This window comes from Larimichthys crocea, chromosome XXII, assembly GCF_000972845.2.
Source record: "Larimichthys crocea isolate SSNF chromosome XXII, L_crocea_2.0, whole genome shotgun sequence".
NCBI lineage: Eukaryota > Metazoa > Chordata > Actinopteri > Sciaenidae > Larimichthys > Larimichthys crocea.
The window spans coordinates 2,974,821-2,997,135 of record NC_040032.1 but is presented as its reverse complement, the minus strand read 5'-3'; positions in this window follow the sequence as shown (position 1 = coordinate 2,997,135).

Here is a 22,315-nt window from a genome sequence, read left to right as displayed (position 1 = left end):
AGTTAGGTCATCTCGCGTCAGCTCAAGTTGGGGAAAAAAATATATATAGTGAGAATTAACGCAACGTCCACACAGTCAATCCCACAAATAAAAGCCGTTCCTTGCAGCGATGTTGCGCGGTGAAATGTCAGTCGGATTTGTTGCCGCCTGTCTCCCCGTACTGCAGGAAAACAACGTCTGAAATGTCAAATATTATATAACTTAAGTCAACAACGTCGCTGACATAGCTGGAGCTGGTCGAGATCCACAGTGCGCGCCGATCTGTCGATAACTTTTAACGCAGCAGGAAAAAAGTGATCGACCGCTCACTTGGTCGCGATTTCAGGATAAATCCGCAATGAAACAACAGATCTGCGGCGCAATGTTCTGCTCTTGCGCCATTAAACCCGTGAGTATACTAAAGTTATATAAGACAGCCGTGCTGCCCTGGCGCTCTCAACTGCAAACTCAGACAGGCCATGGCGGACAGTTAGTGAAACGGTGTCAAGCTGAATGGAAGAGGAGCGGCGCTACTGGCGGGCCCTTTCAAAATAAAAGCATCGCTGTTGCAACCGTCCTGGTGATTTAAACATGATTTACCAGCAGCAAAAAAATAAACATTGCTAGTCATTTCAAAGCAGGCAAATACACCCCAGTGATCAGTTCTGCCAAAGCATAATGATCCAATTTCACTTTTTATTTATTTGAGTTTTCTGCTTTTATCTTTTTTTTCACAGCTTCCTGTCACTGACTGTGTGTGTGTGTGTGAGTTTGACGCAGCTCTTAGTTTGACACTTGCAGGTGAACGCCCCTTTCCTCGTTGAAACTCTCTCTCTGCTGGGGAATCTGTCAAAACGTGTCCTCGTCGGCCACCGCTAACCTCTGGGCAAGGTTGGGACTGAGGACCCAGTTATAGGTAGAAACATCAGCAACAGCGTCTTCAACCAACAAGGATGGTTTGTGCAATTCCCTTTAGAGATTTTTAAGGACCCACTTGGGTGGTCTTTTTAAGAGTCAAATAAGGTTCTGGTCAAAAAGTAGGGTCTATTCTCCCTCCTAGACTTTTAAAATCACCTCAAAATGATCACAAGTAAATAGTGTTCTCCATCTGAGGTTTTGATCCAACACACCAAAGCAAAGTAGAGTGTTTAATATAAGAGAAAAATATGTTACCAGCTTTGTTTTAACACCTTCTGTTATAATTACAGTTCAGATCTGCAGTCATCCAGAGTTCTTGCCAGGTCACATGATGGAAATGACTGTTAATTCAGTTCCAGCATGAGAATCAAACTGAGACTGAGAGACAAACGGGGAGCTGTTGAAGGGGGGAATAAGGGTTAAGAGTTAAACTACATCCCTTTATGCAAACTTTAGAGGAGAGTACCTCCAGATAAAACCGCCTTCAGCACTTTCACATCAAGGACATTAATCATTCTTTAGGCCAGCTCCTTCTCTACTCCCAAAAAAAGCAAAGCTGTAATTGTGGAACTCAAACAGAGCAGTGTTTTTTGATATAGAGCGGAAAGAGGGGGGGTGAAAATGGCAGGTTGACAGTCAGCAGCACTCTGGAGACCTGAAATCTAAAGCTGATTTACAATCTTTTAAGCCCCTGATGTCAAAGATAATACATTTACAATGACATAAAGCACAAAAATCAAACACTAGGAACTCCAAGTATTTTGTCTTTTTCAAATAACTGATTATCAGTGAGCCCCAAGAGGCACAGCTTAGTTTTTTATGAACAGCTTTTGTTAGTTCATCTATCAGGACAGTTCAAAAAGACCAATCTTTATAATGTATTTGAAGGACCTACTTAGAAGAACAGGTGAGTGTCCTTTCAGTGACTATAACTTTATTATACTATTCTGTTGGTTACCATCACCAGACAAGTTCTTTTGTTACAAATTAATTTTCCTGATGGTACTTCAGAGGACCAGAACAAGGACTAATTTGTTCAGCAGAGTCAGCTGAGGGTAAAGAAGAAAAAGAAGAAGAAGGGAAGTGGACAGTCCAGGCTGTGCAGACAGGCGCAGACAGCCATGCCGTTCTATCTGTAGGAAAAGAAGCGAGGATGGGCTGATGCGAACCAACAGCCAGGCAAAGAGAGAAGGAAGAGGAAAGGGGGGAGGGGGGCAGGTGTGGCCCTCCATACAAGTCATTCGATTAGAAGGAGCAGAGTGTGTCCTGTGCATGTGGATGTCTCATTAAGAGCTAGTGTGGCTGGAGAGAGGCAGGAGCTCCCCAGGGCCTGAGAAAACCACACTGTTCTCAAAACATCACAGGGAACAGTGTGAGTTTTTAATGCTGGGTAACAATGGGTGATCCTATTTACCAATAAATAATAAAAACACTGGACATGTGGCGCTCCATGTGCACGTATGTGCAATTGGGAATTCGTGGAGAAGTATGTTACCGTGGTTGTGTAATACACCTCACTCTGTATCCATAGTAGGTTACATTAGTGTCAGTGAATGTGCTGCTGCAGAGATGAGATGACTACATGTGAATATTCATCGACTGATGAGCACTCACATGTGATCAATGGCCTTTAAAAGAAAAACATCATGTATTCAACTTTTGCCTAAAGAATAACTGGACCCAAGAAGACGCACACATACATCCACACACACTGTGCTCATTTCCTTTTATAAATATCTTCTGCATTCATTGCTTTGGAGGACAAAGCCTGAGCATGAAGAAGGTCCTCCCTTTCACAGTAGGGCACACTGATGACTACCAGATATGACTCAAGGCTACTAATCCTCACTGATCCTCAACACAGGCACATCACAAGGCTGTGTGCTCTGTCCCCTCCTATACTCCCTGTCCACCCATGACTGTGCTGTCAAGCAGAGCTCCATCTTTATCTTCATCTTCAAGGTTGGTGATGACACAATCATCCTGGGCCTCATCACGGACAACAGTCAGTCTACAAAGAGGAAATGAAGACACCAGCTGGCAAAACTAAAGAGATGATCATGGACTTCAGGAGACAGCAATGTGAACATCCACACTGATCAAGCTGATGGAAAGGGTCAGTAGCTTCAAGTCTTTGGTATGTGCATCACAGAGGACCTCTCCTGGGAAGTGTGCATGGACACCACGGTCAAGAATGCTCTGACTGAGATAGTTTGGATATCAGAATCCTCAGTAACTTCTACAGGTGCACCACTGAGAGCTTGCTGTTAGGGTGCATCATAGTTTGGTCTGAGTACTGTTCTGCCCACAGTAACAAATCATTACAGAGAGTGGTGAAAGTGGCACAGCACATCAATGGCAACAAACTCCTTGACATACAGAACATCTTCCAACAACGGTGCCTGCAGAAAGCATCCAGCTACAGCCACCCAGCTCGCAGACTGTTCTCTTTGTTACCATCTGGCAGACCCTATTGGAGCATAGCTGCATGCGCCACCAGACTGAAGAACAGTTTTTACCACCAGACCGTCAGACTTCTGCACCCATAATCACCAACCATGACTGGTGCTATAGTACCAGGACTGATACTTTGTTGCTTGACCCATGACTGTCAATCCTCAATTTTCATATTTTATATGGCATACTACATCATATTTAAAAGGTACTTCATATTTATTCATACAGCGATACTTTACTTTTCTACCACAACAGTGCTTCTAATGCTGAGCTGAGCTATTCTCGCCCAACACATTTCATTGTACCATTGACTCTGTGTTAACCTACAAATAAACTGAAAACTGAACTGAAATTACAGGTAAAAGGTCAGTTCATCAATCACAAATCACAAGCAGAGTTTCAAATTTAATCCAGTGGTGTCCAGTCATGTTGATGTTGGATGTTTCTGCTCAATATGAAATGGGAGTAGAAGAATTTCTAAACACTTTTCTTAAGTAGTATAAATGCCAATAAAGGCAACTTGAGTAAAAGTGCAAGATGTTAGAGTTTGGAAACAGCAGTGTTTTTACTCTTCCCTCTCTTTCCATCTATAGCTTCACAAGCTGCCAAACTCTGTCCAATGAACAAACCACTGGTTAGTCCACGGGACCTAAATTTGGAATTGAGAAGCAGGGTGGTCCAGTGTGACCACCAAGACTCAAGCTATTATCCCTTTTTCTTATTTATAGAATAAATGAACAAATAAATAAATATTATAATATTAATACAAATATTGTTGTTACTAACCTGCTGCTGCTGCTGCTGTTATTATATGTATTATTAATTGATTGACTGGGTTATTGTGTAATGAACAAATGGGTTTTGGGTTATTCATCAACTTTTCTTTCTTTGTGCACAAACATTCTTTTCATTCAACACTCATTTCTTGTTAATTTGGTTACCTTTTCTCATTACAGTTGGTGACTTTTTTTTTATTATTATATTATTATTATTTGCTTGTTTGTCCAGTGTTAACTGGTGGATTGACCACCAGTTAACACTGGACAAACTTCATTAGCATCGAGTGTACTGCAATATTATCTGTTTGGTGATGTTGTCAATGAATTATAACAATTAATCATCAGCCCTGAAATGTCAAATTTCATAAACCTACATAAGCCAGATATTTCAGGTCATAGTAAAAAGAACAAAAACAAACACTACTAGTAGTGGGAGTGAACTACATTGCAATCTAACCGCACTTAATTATTAATAGAGAGCATTTTCTTTCTATTACATATATGGACATTGACGCTCTCATCCAAAAGGATTGGTTCAAACAGCAGGACTTTCCTAACACAATTGACTTATGTAAGACTCTGAGGAGGAAGCAGTGAGGAAGGAAGAGTCTCTTTCTAGAAGGAAGTACAGAAAGGAAGGATTTCTTTTTAAAGGTGAACAGGCAGTTCACACCCTTTGGTATTTCGTTGTTGAAACTGAGGAAGTACTGAGTTACACAATGAGTAGAAAACATCTAAAGGAGGAAGGATGGAAATGACACAGCAAGGATTTCTAGACATACTACAAACAAACAAGTTATTGCTTTGTGTGACTTGTAAGTCTGTGCTTGTGTGTTGCAAACTGTCCAAACAACCCAGAAGCAGAAGCAACCATAGTCCGGAAATCATACGAAAAGAGTTCCACCTTGATATAAAATGTCTGGAATTTATCTGATCCAAATCAAGTCCTCATGAGGACTGTTCCATGCACTAGCTGTTATTAATACTGGATGATAGATTTTGTCAGAGACATTTGTGATTCAAACATGAGCATGAAATGTGAATAGAGGAACTGATGAAAGTTTTGAAATAATGGCATTATGTGTAAATTACAGAAAATCACGTCTTTCATTTACTGGTGTACACAGCACATTGAGTTGTACAGCAGAGCACATACTGTACCGTAGTTCAGCTACACCGCCCTTGTCAGACGGGGAGCCAGGATGATAACTTACCATTCCTGGATGGCATTGGCACACGGCACTCTTTCTGTCTTGCAGTACAAAAGAAAATTTAAGTACACTTATACACAGCTCCACACCCTGAAAGGAAGTGTCTAGCCATCTTATCTGGATTAAACTCCAGTTTTAAATAGTTTTCAATGTTTTGTAAAAGGAGATGGGTGTGTCCGATACGGAAATAAAGTGAGTGTTACAAAGTTTAGACAATCCAGGAAATCTATTTTAGGTAAAGTCAAAGTCCAGTTACTCCAAGCAGTGTACATTTACTGTAGTACTACGATTAAGTACAATTTTGAAGTACTTATGCTTTACTTGATTGTTTAAATTTTGCTGTACTACATTTATATCACAGCTATAGTTACCATTTACCTTTTCAATTGAACTTTATAAGAAAACATGTGATCAGCACACTAGTACTTTTATTTAAGCAAGATTTCGAATGCAGGACTTTTATTTGTTATGGATTACATTGTGGTATTGGCAGGCTTAGTTACATAAAAGTTCTAAGTATTTCACTCCAAGCTGTTCTTAAGGAAAACCACAAGCATGGATTATAATAATATCCTTCTTTAAAATTGATGGTTTTAGCACGAGAGGGATTTCTTCTCTCAGAAGAAGAAGAAGTTGACTTCTCCCAGAGTCGTCAGTGTGCTTTATAAGACTGTATATTAGGGACTGACATTATTCATTCTTCTCTCACACACATATATTCTCACTCTCACATACTTATATTTATGTCTGTCAAGAATGTATGTATGTGAGAGCTAGCAAGTATAAATGAAACGGAAGGCAGCTCATTTCTTTGTTGTGATTGGCTGATAATCTCCCGGGTTACGTTCATGTCATGCACATCAGAGATGGTGGAGAGGAAAAACGAGCACTGCAACAAGTCATCGGTATATTAAGAAATATTTTATCATCGCAGGAAACTGTCACATCTTTGTCCTTGTCTGTTGAGCGGCAGAGGACAGGCTCATCTGTACTTAATGTTGTTCACAGCTCGGCGGAAAGTGAGATGAGACAACTTTTCTGACCTCCAAGCTCCCAAGTCGCTTTAGCAGGGCAAGCAGCGAACGCCACCCAAGGACAGCCCGGAGGATTGTGGCAGCCTCTGCGGTATCAGACACTTTGGCAACAGGGGCCCCGTGAACAAGGAAAAGGTAAGAACAACATACATGGTAATTTACCTGTCAAGTGTCAGTCTACTAAATCATAAATGTCTGTCAACAACATGTAAACAGCAACTATATGTCTTTTAGTTGCTGCTGACAGTTACGGCCCATGCTTATGCGATTTTGAAATCATAAGACTGTCATTAAAAAGCTATGGCAGTTGTGATGTCATTATTACCTATTAACGATTCATTAGTTATCAGGTCGTTCCTATTTCATTCCTCACTCGCTCCCTAGTAACTACTCACAATTTTTAATTATGATGTTCTCTCTTTAATTCTTTCATCTGCTGCATGTGACTTTTTGTTAAAACTTAAGTCACCACAAGCTTGTTTTTTTTTTTACTAATGAGCTTGAACCTTCCGCTTCATCTATACTTTAGCTCTCACATACATACATTCTCAACAGACATAAATATAGGTACAGTATGTGAGAGTGAGAATATATTTAAACAAGAGATAAAATATGTGTATGTGAGAGGAGAATATATGTATGTAAGAGTGAGAATATATATGCATGTTAGAGGGCCAGAATGAATAATGTCTTGAACGGCCCCTCATAACTGTACATGAGTTTTTTTCATCTGAAATTGAGGAGGAGACACTGTTCATGCTAAAACAATAAAAACATGATCACATTTTTTTAGGGTTGCACCATGGAACATTTACTAGCCTTTTGTCTGAAGAAACAAAAGCATCTGAAGAAAATGTGTTTGAGTTTAGAAATCTATGAGGAATCAAACCCGAAAGTTTTTTTTTTTTTTTTTTAAAGAAAATGAAACCAAAGATGGGAAAGAAACAGTGTTTTGACAAAATATCAAGAGGAAAAAGACTGGATTATTGTGCATGTGAAGAAAAAAAAACAATCAAGGGTTTGAATAGTCCAGGCAGAAGGCAATTTGCATTTACATTACCACTGTGGCACTTTATGGGCAATTTACAGCCACTTTGCTTCACATTGACTGTAGATTTGTTTTAAATAATATTGTGTGGTTATGTTGCCTGTATGTATGTAACAATAACACATTGAGTTTTATGATATATCCCCATGCTTAACGGGTTGTGTAGGGGCTGCGACCTATCTCAGCTGACATTGGGTGAAAGGCAAAGTACACTCTGGAGGGCTGACACACAGACAAACAACGATTCACGCTCACATTCGCACCTATGGGCAATGTATGTCTTTGGACTGTGGGAGAGCACTGAGAGGACAGGCAAACTCATCCAGCCACCAGAAACACAGCTGACTATGGCAGTTGAAAAGAAGGCACACCATCTCTCAAATCTTACAATATGCATCATACCCTGTACTGTCTCTATATATTAAATGTTAATACGCAATTTACCAAACATTATGCTACATATGTGCTCCGCATCATCTTCTGTGTGCCTATCATGCATCACTTTCAAGAATTGGATCACATGATTTTGAACATGTGGCAACTCATCTGTCCTCCTTCCCACTCATTCATTTGTTTTGTTGTCTGCCACTTGTTGACATCTGTCCCACAGCGACAGAAATCAAATGTCACGGCACCAAACCACCACCATGTCTGACATACTGATGTTCTACTAATGTCTAAAAATCTTTAGAATCTAAAAATCTTTAGACCCTGTTTTTCATGTGGGGAGTCCCACATGAAAAACAGGGTCTAAAGATTTAGATCTTCAGTATCAGCATCTACTTTGCAGAGAGTGCAAGGCATGAACCTAACCTTCAAGTCAACTGACCACAGTGACCTTTGGATTCAATAGTTGACGAGGCAATATGATCTATTAGCGACGAAAGAGGGTTTTAGAAGAGATCAGCTTTACAAACATGATTAGCTGACGTGCTTAGCTTAGCAGAGTGGACAGGTTTTACCATCCACAGTCTGCTTTGCAGCACTTTGCTTCTTGCTGCTACAAAATTCAGACTTAATGGAAAAATAATCATTACTGCTGACTGTGTGAGCGAACTCTAGCAAAAATTGTATTGAAACTATATTGATCCACTGTGTATTCTGGGACTCTGTGCACTTGCAAAGAGGATTTGTTTGTTAAGTGAAGTAAAAACACATTTCACTGATAAATTAGAGAGTTGCAAAGATTCAGCTGTGATAATTTGAACCTAAGTGTATACAAATCAAGTGTTTCTTAGATATGTGCTGTTGAGTTCATTAAATTTGTAGGTTGCTATGGTAAACAGATATCATCACAAATACAGGAAAGTTCTGTAAACTTGCTCTTCAAGTGTTTTATAAGGACACCCAGTCTGTAAGCTCACTGCAACCAGGTCATGAGGTTAGCTGAGGTGGAGAAGCTGTTTACATTCCCCATGAGCAAACCATCGCATTCACTACTAGTTGCACGGCCAAAAGGAGAAAGAGACCAATAGTCCAAAAGAAAGACAGAGACGCAGCGACATGAGCAGGAATAAAAACAGGTTTGGCTCTCAGTGTGGCCTGCATGTCATGTCTGTGTGATGAACAGTTGATGAGAAGGGATGCATATTGTTGCTGGTATCTCAGTAAAAACAAGTGTTTCCTCAACATGGCAGAGGAAACAAGACTTTTATATCAAATTCAACATCAGAACAGATTGTTATTCTTACCAGAAAACTAAATTTGGATTTCTGGATATCTGATGTTAGAATTAAAATAGCATGTGTTGCGTGTGATTGTGCAAGCTGTGTGTGTTTCCCCTTTATCTTTATTTGTTCACCTCTCGCTCGCATTTATGCAATCATCTGCAGACTCGACAGCATTCTAAACAACAACACGCAAACATAAATGTGATGCAGGGCTGACACACAAAACACAGACTGAAGGATGAGACAGAGCAGTAAACGTGTGAGCAGGCAAACACATAAAAGATAAGAATGAGTCTGGTATGCTTACTGTACTATTATAAACATCTGGAGGGGAAATCTCTCAAGTGCCAATGCTGAACATTCAAAACAACCGTGTTGAGTATGGGACTGTTACTGTAGTTTCCTTAAAGGATCTTGTTTGTGGTAAAGTCTGATTTAGAGTCTGTCAGTGCAGCATTTTGGGCTTTATATATGATTAAATTACAGTATAAAGTGAAGAACATTAGTGTTCTTAAATATATGGTGATCAGTAGTGATAATTCTTTTCATTACTATTGCTATTTTAGTAGTTTTTGACATTACTTCAGGCTGCAACCATTTCTGCTGTGAAGTTGGGCATTTTAGCATAGGGGTTTATAGAGATTAACCGCTTCTGTAGCCAGCCTCAAGTGGCCGTTCAAGGAACTGCAATGTTTGGTACTTCCACATCGGCTTTACTGCCACGGAGGTTGCCACTTAAGCAGAATCAAAGATATGAACCTTTCTACTTGTCCTTGTCGAAACTTGTCAAAACAACCGCCTACGTTACCCACAATATTCTGATGAGTTGTACTAGTGGTGGCTAATGCAGCCTCAAGCTGCTCACAGCAGAAAAGAGAAGTGGGCTACAGAGGTCTGGTAAGCTAAAGGTTCAAGGTTATCTTTCTTGTCTCAGTGGGTGGAAATTAGTTCTGCAGCGAGGGCTCACTTAATGACAGAACACAAAAGGACAAGATCAAGAATAAATCCTATAGCTAGTGCAGGGTAGTGAAAATTCTTATATGCATAGTAGGTACGTATGGCAGTGTGCAAATGTTCCATCGTAGTGAAAGGAATGTAATTTTTGAAGTAGTCTATTGCCTCAGGTGACATCAACCCTTTACAGCCGTTAATAATGTTATCACTTCAACAATCCAGTGGCAGTTGTTACATCTCCTTTACATCTTTGCAGCTTTTTTAATTCATTCTTTTCCTTCCACTGCAAGCTAATAAAAGCAAAAAAGCGAACCTTTAAAATGTTACTTTGAAATAGAATCTGCTCTTGATAACTCACGACTGACAATTATTAACTGAACTTAGATTCTACAGACCAATAAACTGCACAAAAGACTTCACATACTGTACATGATTTATTATATAACCATAGTTTTGCATGCCATATGACTTATACGCAGGCTTAAAGTAATTACACAGTAAACACACGTTATACAAGATAAATAGATGCACGCCTAGTTTTAAATACATGTGTTTTTCATCACTACCATTGATATATTTAAGCATAAATTGATCTTAAATGTTCAGCTTTGCTTAATGACACTCTTGATGACAGCTATGATGAGTTTATATGGTCTGGATTTAGTGGGTATACTGGTGTGTAAATGTAGTTCAGACAGGTCATCTGATCTTCTAAGCTGGAGCTTAAAGCTCCACGTGATCAACACTAAATGAAGATATGCAACCTGAAGTCACCCCAGGCGTTTGAGTTTCTGCCTTAATGTAAAGCTTCTGTAACTTTAGACATTTGTAGTTGACAGAAACTTTCTGAGAAGAGTCAGTTTTTAACATGTGAACCGCTCCATTAGTTTTTAGTTTTGCACAAAAATAGGCTGGCCAAAAGTCAATATACTATTGTTGTTTTTTAGGTTTTTGTTTTTTGTTGAACAAATGCATAATTACAGCGGTTAATACCAGTTACAATTTCAACAGCTTTCCATTGCCTGGATTACCAAAACACGACATGAAAACAAAACTAATAGTTGAATTGTGGTATTTGGAAACCAGCACATAAGCCAAACTCGCTAACCCAAAACAAATGATGTGCTTGATGTGTCAATAGTCAGTTATGATTACTGTGCATGTGGCCACTTTCTGGAAACTCAAGGAAAAAAACAAACCCACTTGTCTTCCTCTCTATGAAAAGATATTTCATTAGTTAAATTGGGAATGGGTGATAATTTGATGTTATTGTTAATAAATAATTTGAATAAAATTCTAATTCAGTTTTCAGTTGCAGTGGCTGTAGATTACAGCCAAGACATATATTATTTAGTACAGGGTATTAATAAAGGACTTACTAAGTGTCGGACCAGGACACATATAAAAGGTGCTCCTGAAGGACAAGGTAAAATAATACATTATAAATATTAGAACTAGGTAACAAGGTTAAACAAATGGGGCAAAGGGGTAATATGCAGTAGGTATTATTATAAACATAGTGTACTAGGGTTACTGGGGAACAAAACATGTCAGGAAGTACTTCTACAGCTGTAGCTAAACAATAGTTCCAATGTAACATAAACTACAGGTGTATGTTACGGCAATTTTGTTTTCAAAATGATTATAAAATCTATCCAATCCAAGAACTATGTAGCCAAATTCAAACATTTTCATTCACACATACAGTGTCATACAAGAACACAATGGTGAGCTATCCAGAGAATAAATGAAAGAAGTGAACAAGTTTTTTTGGCCTTTTAAAGCTTTATTTCTGATAGAGACAGCTGAAGAGTGACAGGAATGCAGGGAGAGAGAAAGATGGGGAATGACATGCGGGAAAGAGCCACAGTTTGGATTTGAACTCTGGGCCTCCACAGCAAGGACTGAGCCTTCAGCACATGGGGCAGCTGCTCTACCAATTAAGCTAAACACCGCCCCAACTACTAAACAAGTTTTGCAGGAGACAAAACCTGTGAAGACATTCTGTGGCATGAGCGGTGACTCACTTTCTTTAAGATGCCCCTCCAGCACTTTGTGGCCCTGGGGCAGAGTGCCCCGGTCTTCAGAAGCAGTGGTGGCGCCATCTAATAGCAGAATGATAGACTAGTGCACCACACACACGGTGCTCCACCCTTAAAAGATATTCCCCACTGTCATCATGTCTATTTGCCGCTCGTCAATACGAGTGCTATGATGAGCCTGAAGCTTAATGTGGAGTGTAGACGTGTTTACACATGGATTTTGTACTATATGTCATTGTAAGCAAAGAGGTATTGGAAATGTAAATTTGCCATTGAATCAGGCTTTCACCATCTGAAACGTCGTACATGCACATCTGCAACAGGCAATAGAAACACATTTAATTGAGCTGTTGTTTATAATAAGCCACATTTTCCATGAAGAGAGCGTTTATATGATAGAGGGAATGTGATCATTTTGTTAATCCCGTCATTGGTGATGATTTGTGCAACCCTCACTAGGTTTTTATAGATTTTTTTTTTCTTTATTTTGTTTTTTTGGATTTAGCCAGCTGTTGTTTTCACAGCTGATATGTGGCACACAGATGTTCTATTTAACAGGGTGACTCATTCACCTGGTGATCAGAGAGACAGAGAGAGAGACAGAGAGAGAGAGAGACAGCGAGCCCACTCTCTCTCTGTTCTTTTATGCAAGAGCAAAAGAGTGAAACAGGATCAGGTAACAAATCCTCACTTCGATGTAAATGGATTACAGAGGTTTCACAGCCACTGCATCTAAAAAAAGACCATCCCTTCAAAACACCTATAAAAAATGATGAGGAAGGGACATATTCATTTGAAAGCAGATTCACCATTTAACATATTTTGCTGTTTACTTGTGTGTGGTTTGAAATAAATTGTTTTGATAAAAACATCTTGTGTGACTTGACTGCTAACTGTTAAATCAAGTGCTTAGAAACTCTTGCTGACAAATGCGTGTCTGTCTAAACACTATTGCCTTCATTTACAGTAATCCGCAATGTTTTGCCCGTTTGGTATGCTGACTTCGTTGGCGTAAGATGAAGCATTTCTTTTACGAGCTTATATATTGATACAACACAGAAAACAGACGCAATCTCCTCCAGGGAATATGAAGGGATTGGCTGTGATCCAGATTCAGTGAGGAGGTGTTTAGCTACGGTTGAACTGCTGTCAAGTACTGCAAGGAGACAAATGAAATTCATAGGAAGTGAAGACATATATTTACACATAATGTGTAAGCTTGAGTCTAATCATGAACATTTTACAGGCAGATCAACACCCTTTTTTTATTTTCCTGCAGCGTGGCCAGCTTTTATGTATGTTTGGATTAAGGATTGGGACCTTAAAAGCCAAGCAGTTAATTGTAACCATGACAACATAATGAACATTCATTGCAAAAGCAAGCTTTAAAAAAACGAGTGTCTATCTTTGTCTTCCTGTCTCAACACCCATTTACAGTATTTATCCAGTCTGATGGCGAAGATCAACCAGTTGAAGTCACAAAGAAGAACAGAGAAATAATTTTTTGAATAAGAGCGTTTCCGAGAACGACTGACACATCTTTTCAATTACCAAAGTCTATTAAAAAAACATGTGGCTATGAAGCTGACACGTTTGCTGGTCCCCTTAGCTCTGTGCAGCTCAGTGAGGATGCAAGTTAATAATGAATATGAGATCCCAGACCACCTTCCCCCTCACCCTAACTTCCTCCACTCTTCTCTATATTCTATCTTCTCCTGCGTTTCCAACATCCTTCCCTGACAGTAGTGTGTGCATATGTTTATGTGTTTATTTGCTTGCACACATAGATTTGTGTGCTGATTTAGTTCAGTTTGCAGCTCTGGTTCCAGCTCATTTTTCTACTTGCAAAGCTGTCACCATGGATACATTCTGTGTTGTGACCTTTCGGGGTCGACCTATCATGTGCTAAGTGGTTGGTATAAACTAAGCGCAGAGGACACGGCTTAGTGTAGAGCTGTGTTCACACAAAGGAACACATACACGCTTATGAGCGCACACCTGAAGTGCAATACACACATACACAGTCAGGCCTCGATTTAACTGTAGTTCCGACGTGCCTAGCGCCTAATTACAGCAGCATCCCAGCAATAAACCATCAACCTCGGAAGAAACGGGTATCTAAAGAGCCAGCAAATGTTGTCTTAGAAGCAGCAACACAAAAGATCACCACTGTTTTTAATCAAAGGATCTGAGCTGACTGCTTTTTACCAGAGACACTTGGCTTTGCTTTCTTGTGAGGCAGCCAATTGCAGGCTATGAAAGTTCACATGAGATACATGCATACATACATTATCTGTAACGTATCTGACCATATCCCAGCTGACACTGGGCGAGAGGCGGGGTACACCCTGGACAAGTAGCCAGTTCATTGCAGGGCACATAGAGACAAACAACCATTCACACTCACATTCACACCACGAACAATTTAGAGTCACCAATTAACCTATGAGTGCATATTTTTGGACTGTGGGAGGAAGCCTTAGGAATAAAACCCTTACATGGGATAAAGAAGGGGAAATGTGTGCACAAAGAGATGACTCACAGTTTCTTTAATACCCATACCCTGCAGGGGTTTTGAATGGACTTCTGTGAGCACAAACATAGATGCACTTAAAGGTCAATCCACGACAGATTCATTGTTTAACTTATGGTAAGTAGTATGGGCCTGATGTACAGTAAGTTGCATTAAAATAATGGTGCTGAAATAACCGGGCAATTAACTGATTAGTTGATACATTTGCTACAGAAATGCATTCAGCAACAATTTTATCTACTATTCATTTATCCATCGTAAATGAACATTGAACATCTTTACTCAGTGAAATATTTTTGTATTTAAAACTATGTGATTAAAAAGTGACTGCCTTAATTTTATATTCAGAAATATTAGTTCCCCTGATGGTTCTACTGAGCGTTTTACAATTTTTTAGCTTGTTATTTTGGTTTTATGGCCAGTGAAACCCCACCAGTCCTGCCTCTGTTGCGTCCCCTCTCCACGCGACACCACCAGGAGCAGTTCAGAAGTGGAGCGTTTTGTCCGCCTGACTTCCAGATAGCTCGAGCTGCTCTGTAGGGAGCTCACGGCGTCTGACAAAAATAGAATAGCCGCGTATTCTCAGCTCAGCCAAGAGGAGACCCGCTTCTGGGATGCTTCTGAAATGGACTAGAATAGCTGCGATTAGCTCTGGTGGCTACAGCACGGATTGCCTTGCATTGGTGCAATCATTTAAGAGCTGGAAAGCTAGATATTTCCATCAGAAACTGGTGAGAGCAAAACAAAGCTAAAAGGAAAAAGTGAAAAATGGATTTGGATACATCAGGTGGCCAGAGACACGACTGACAGAGATAAATGTTGGACATGTTTACTATATCAACATTATAAGGTGCATTCAGAACAAGTTCAGCTGTTATTGAATTACCTAAAACTCAGTTAGCATTAAAGTTTTGGTCCCACAAATAAAGTGCTTTGGAGATGCCACCATGTATTTTTTTACACTATTACAAATACACTGAGTGATTAATAAAAAAAAATGTATATGAATGCAATTGTGTTGTTTTGTATTGATGGTTGCTGTCCTTATTCTGCTCATCCACTCTGACTCATTCTGTCACCTTAACATCGTATTCTCCATCAACATCACTGCCTACATGCTAGGAGAATGAGAGGCAGAAAGAGCCCAGTGCAAATGAAGGATCGACTGAAAGAAATCATGTGGGTGTTAGTTTGCATGTAGCATATTGCTTGAAATGTGTAAAACTGAAAAGTAATTAGTGTATTAATGAGACAGCTCTCATCTCAGCAGTGTACTAAAAAGTCAGAGAGAAAAACCTCGTGAAACTGACGGATATGTCAGTCATTTCTTTTTAGATTAAAAATGTGTCACTTGGACTGATTCACCTGATGCACCTAATAAAGGAAACCTTTTTATAATGAGACAATGTATGTCTACTTGCTCTATCTATCTATCTTTGTATGTCAAGATTTTACTTCTGTTTCTGTTCTTCCTATCTGTTCCATTATACTGTAAATGTGCAGATCTCACGTATTAGTCATCAAAGAACTTTACAAAGTTTCCAGCGATGATCAAACTGTGTTGTCATACTGAACCAGTTCCAACACATTTACACATTCTTTTCTGATGCTGTGGATTCAGTAAAATAACCACATAATGCTCTTTCAGACTGACTAGTCACAAAGCCTTTAACACAAAAGTTTTGCCCAAGTTGAGACACAATCATTCTGCCATTACCATTCAGGCCTTACGTATTGCCAAATAGTCCATAGTTTTTTATACACATGATGTCACTTCCCATGGCCAACAAAGATTAAATTAGTGTCACATTTAGCTCAAGAAGTCCCAAATGGTGACGCAAAAGTTGAGTGAACAAAAGGAAACTTTAATAACTTATGGAACAGACTGGTGAACACAAAATAACATAAAGTGGCTGAAAAGTCCAGACAAATACAAAGTCCAGTAATTAAGTATAATAACAAATTTAAAAAAAGAATTCCAATAAACAGAAGACCAAACAAACAAAACCTAGCAGTCATAAAAACTAGTAGCAGTAACACAGGAAGAAGGACCATGATGGAGAATTGGTGGGAAACACAAAGGCAGGAAGTAAAGTAACACGAGACACAGAGAGGGTAGAATTACAAAATAAAACAGGAAATAAAGGAAACGTGACAAAGATAGGACATAATAGGTGACAAAATAGAAAAGATCATAAAAACCAACATATGTCTATATACAAATCAAGTTTCCTTCTATCATGAATAGAGTGATGTAAGGGTGCAGAGTAAGAAGGTGCATTTAGTGTATTTATGAAGGCGTATTTGGAGGCAAAAACAAAAACAAAAAAAAACATGTTACATCCTGGTGCGTTAATTGCTTTCTTTCAGACAGTCAGACACAATTGCAATAATAACTGAGAAAAGCGGAGAAAAATGTCCACTGATAAGTGTTTTGGTAAATCTGTTACAATGGACCAGCTCCGAGAATCACACTGTGATGGATAAATGCTAAATCTAAATAAATAAATAAATAAATAAATAAATAAATAAATAAATAAAAATAAAAAATAATAATAAAATAAATGTGACACTCATAGCTATGTAAGTGCATAATCATCTGAAAATAAGAACTGTTCTGTTTTTGTTACCTTTAAATGCTCAGAATAGACAAATGGAGAGACAATGGCTCAGATATGGTCTTTTGAGTTTAGTGTGATGTTTTGCACCATCACATTGAATATGTAGTCAAATATTCAGACACAAGGTATTATCCATTTTATTTTCGACTTTTACATTTTTGGACATGAAAACATAATTATTATTCATTAAAACATTCATGTTTTAATGAATAACTATTATGATTGATGTGGGGGTAAATGTTTAAATCCGTCCAGATTGTTATCATCTTTTAGTGATCTCTGCTATAAGTCGGTACCAGCAAAGTATACTGTGAACAAAGCTGAGTTGATTTAAGAGGTCTGTGATACCATGCTATCTGCTAACATCACCACCAAAAAACAAATCAACAAACAAGCGACCAACAAAAATGTCTTGCTGATGTGACTATGGACTTTCTATATGTGATAAAACTGATTATGGATTATATCATCTTAAATCTGAGGCGCTTTATCAAGCGAGTTTACATCTGTAGTCTGAGTAAGCACTTTTGCTTTGCAGTTAAGGCTCCTAAAGGTAACATGTTCCTCATGTGCCCTTTGTTCAGAGATGTCCCTGTTTCCTAAGTATGTTATCTCGATCTGTCCCTTCCCTTTTATCATTTATGACATTGAGAAGTCATCCAAAAACAAGGGTTTCATTACCTGACTAATTGTAGCACTAATGAGAAGCTTGTTTATCTAGGAGGAGTAATTAGATGTGTCAATTAACATCAATTAGACCCATGGTGTTTTAATGTGCCATTAGGATGCAGCCAGAGAGAATGTTCCCATGCCTACTCCAGGTTGGACACAGCTATTATGAAAGATGCATTGCACAATTTGCCCCAAGATGGAAGGATGAGTGCTTCTAATCTGAGTGTTAAGTGGACAGGGAAGATAATATTGTGCTTTGTCCAAATATTAACAGAAAGAAGGTTTTTAAAGACATGTGAATACAACATACCATGTATGGAACTGCTATTTGGCATCTCGGGGTCTGTCCTTTTCTCTCCCTGCAAACATTTATACACGATAGATGGGAAATGCCAATAATAATGATAATAATAATAATAACAACAACAACAACAACAATAATAATAATAATAATAATAATAATAATAATAATGATAATAATAACAATAATATGTCTCAGAAGATACATTAACTACAAAGCCTAACTACAGTTATTATGTTACATGTAATACTTACATATATACTTAGATACTTACATACTTACTCACATAACACCAGTCTCCATGTGCCGGTCCCCAACAAAGCACCCCCAACAATGGTAGGAAATATCCAACCAGTCAATACAGTAGTAGCAACAACATATTCTTTCTTATACTTATATTATAAGATCATATCTTGTAGCAGTCTATTTTTATTAACTGTTAACATCAAAAAGAGTGTGAATGTCTCCCATGGAGACAAAATTAAAGTGGAATAATTACAGTGTCTAAATGTCATGTTTACATTATGCTTATACCGCTATGCAAAACTGAAAATATACAATGCAAAATGGAATAAAAACAAATATAAAGATGATTCATTAAAATGAGTCTGTAAAGGTATAATTTCTGAAATGTGCAATATTCCTGCATGGAAATATCTAAAAACCACTAGATCTATGTTTCATGTATTAACAAAGTTGTATTGTGTATTTACATTATCCCAAATGTTTCCAGCTATATTCAATGGAACAGTGCATTTCATTTGGTTGCCTGTCACTGGCATCACCCTCAAGTTGCCATCCATCCATCCATCCATCCATCCATCCATCCATCCATCGAGCCTATTACAGCTGAGGGTCATCATGGAGAAGTCGCCAGTTCATCACAGGGCTGACACACATAGAAAACAGACCGGATAGATTTTCATGGACAATGGTGTTTTTTTTTACCAAGGAAGACAAAAACTCTCATGATTCCACGCTACTTCATGCTGTCATCAAACAGCATATTTTTGTTTGATGTGCAAAGGTTTCACAAGGGATACTTGGATGCCTATGGCATTCCCAATTAAACATTACATTACCATGTAATAGAAAGCTGATGAGATGACAGTAACCACTACGGCCACCAAAACAATGGCGACAACCAAGGAGGAAGTAAATTTAAAGGTATTATTAGTATTCATATTCCACCACAACACCCAAGAAAAAAAATCTCCAATGAATCCATGGAATGTAAATACAGCAAGAGCTAAAATTCCGCAGACACCAAAACTATCCAACAGTTCAATAATACAGCCACCAGCAATCCACCACAAACACTGACTACAACAGAGAGATAACGATTCACAATGTGCACAATAGGACAAACATCAACACTGACAGTAGCTTGTTGAAGATAAGCAGCAGTCCCTAGCAACACAGAAAACAATAAACCCTTTGTCACTATGGTCCCATAGTACCCGCAGAAGAACAGGGCATCTTCACATAGCATGAGGGGGCCAACAGCTGATATATCAAAGAGTTGTGGAATACTCTTCACAAAGCCCTCCTGACCTAAAATCATCAGACCAATTTTATTATGAAATGCAATGAATATTCAGTAGCAGCGCATTTTTTTCTAGCAGAACTAGCACACCAGCAGCATAGCAGACGAGTAAACATTTTTTTTACAGTTTTACTGTGGACAGTACATCTACTATGTACATGACACATGCAATAACCTACTTTGCTCTTAGAGAGGCAGCAGTTCTCTTCTCTGGGTGATTAGTGCGCTAACAATCAGAGCACAATGATCTAATTTGCTTTTACACTGTGCATCATGTATGCATGGCTGAAGACAGAGAGAGGCCCTGCCTGTACAGTAGTGTGAGGAGAGAGCAAAAATAAAGACTGGGGGCAGCTGTGCATTATAAGGAATATCAAGAACAACTTCAACACTTCAGTGAGCCTACAAGCATTAAGATGCTGTTTTTTTAATATTCAACTGCAATGGACTGGTTGCCCAGCAGACATTTTTACATGTCAAAGCAGGAGAGTCATAGGTTTATTAATGATAACTGCATTCCACTTAGGGGAGGTCCTGCTATTGTGCATGCTGGTTCACTGTCACTGTCACTGTGACACTTACTGGAACAGAGCTGCTGCTACTGTAATTAAGTCCTTCTGTGTTTTTCTGGCTTTAACAAGGCAAAATGTCTGCTCTGCAACCAGTCCATTAAACGCGGGATCAGTCATACTCGAGAAACAGTTAATTATTGAGTCTCATTCCACCAGGTTGTCAAATTCTATCATGAATGGGAAAGAAGTAAACTGACTCACAACGCAACAGGTGACGTTCATGCTGCAAATGGAACTCAGGAATCAAATTTATTCGAGCCAGCACCCCAAAGAGTCTGTACATGATGACCTAGGAGTACAAATGCCACCTATTGTGTGGCTCACTGTTTCCCATTTACCATAACCCAAAATGTTATCTGACGACCTGGGAATGAGACTTACCAGTCCGCTATCTTTCTCCAGTATGACTGACCCTACCTTTAAAGTCTGTGTAAAGGCAATTTCCTTTTCTTTCTTTTGAAATAGATTAAATATGTTGGAAAATAGTTGCTGAAAACATGCAAAAAGACTTTGATCATTATATTGATGATACTGAAATGTGGAGTTAGAGGTTAAAACAGTTTTTCACCAGTTTTCAGTCCAGAATTTTTTGGGTGGTCTTAAAGGGTGGCTTGATGACACACTGAGGCCACCCTGAGCATACCACTGCACCCCTACCCCTGGTGTATTTCTACAAATTTTGGTCTATTTGGTCTGTTGTCTAGCAGTATAGTAACTACTAGAAAAAAATGTGCTGAATACTGCAAAGTTCCTTGTTAGTCAGTAAGGATGGGCATATCGATCCTGTGGTATCAATATATCGATACTCACACGCTACTCATTTGGCATAATTTTCATTAAATAAATATCTATATCAACCAACAAATAAGAATTGGGGGTGCATGCATCACTTTCAACTGTTTTGGATAGCTTACTTCAATTACTATGCGCCAAATCACCCCCGTACCTGCCAGTGTATTGAGCTGGCCCTTGTCATGTGACAAGGAAACTATATGAGCGTCAAACATGTGACACAGCCGTCAGCCAGCACGAATGCGGGAGCCGGGGGAACAATCAGAGAAGTGTCTGGTATGGTAACTTGGTATGGTATCAGCTTAAAGCTGAAAATGTTAATATGATACTTTTCCTTAATACCAATCTGAAACTTGAGTAAAGACATCTCCCGAGTGCACCAAAGGCATGACGGTGTAGGAAAATTTAACATTTTTACAACTATTAATATGTAATACAACAATTACATATTAAATGTGCTTTACAAAGTGTAACTCATTTTTTCAGATGACAACTTTCTTTTTTGTGCATACATTGACAAAATATTTCAAGGTATATAATGACACTAAATGACAAAAGGTTATTGCATTAGATTGTACAAACCTAGACACTCCGTATCTTCTCATTGTTGCGATTGTTTCCCTAAATTCAAGTGTGTATGAATTAGTGGCATCTAGCGGTGTAGGCATTGCTTGCAACCATCTTGCCTAAACTTCTCCGTCTTAGTGTCAAGATGAAAAACAAGAAAGGTCCCGTTTAGGACTAGCTTTAGTTAATCTGTTATGGGATACTGTATAAACATGGTGCTTCAACATGGGGGACTGCAAGAGGAGTGTCTGTGTAGTGTCTGTGTAGATACAAAAGGTAATTCTAAGTAACAAAAACATAAGGATTATTATTGTCAGGTGATTATACACAAATGAAAACATAGTTCTGAAAATGGTATTCCATTTCTGCCAGTTTTATTGACCAGATGTTTACTTTCTGGCAAACAGCGTGGTGATGGAACATCTAGCCAGTAAAAGCTAGACCTTGCAGCGATGACTCCATGACTCCATATTGTTTTTTTGTTTTTTTCAGTGGGCTTTAGATGATTCAGTCTTGATTTCCCCCTGACAATCTTACCTATTCTGTTTTTTCTCTCTTGTCCTGGGCCAGTGTGTCAAACCCAGAATCATGTTTGTCACTGGCCATTCTATAAATAATT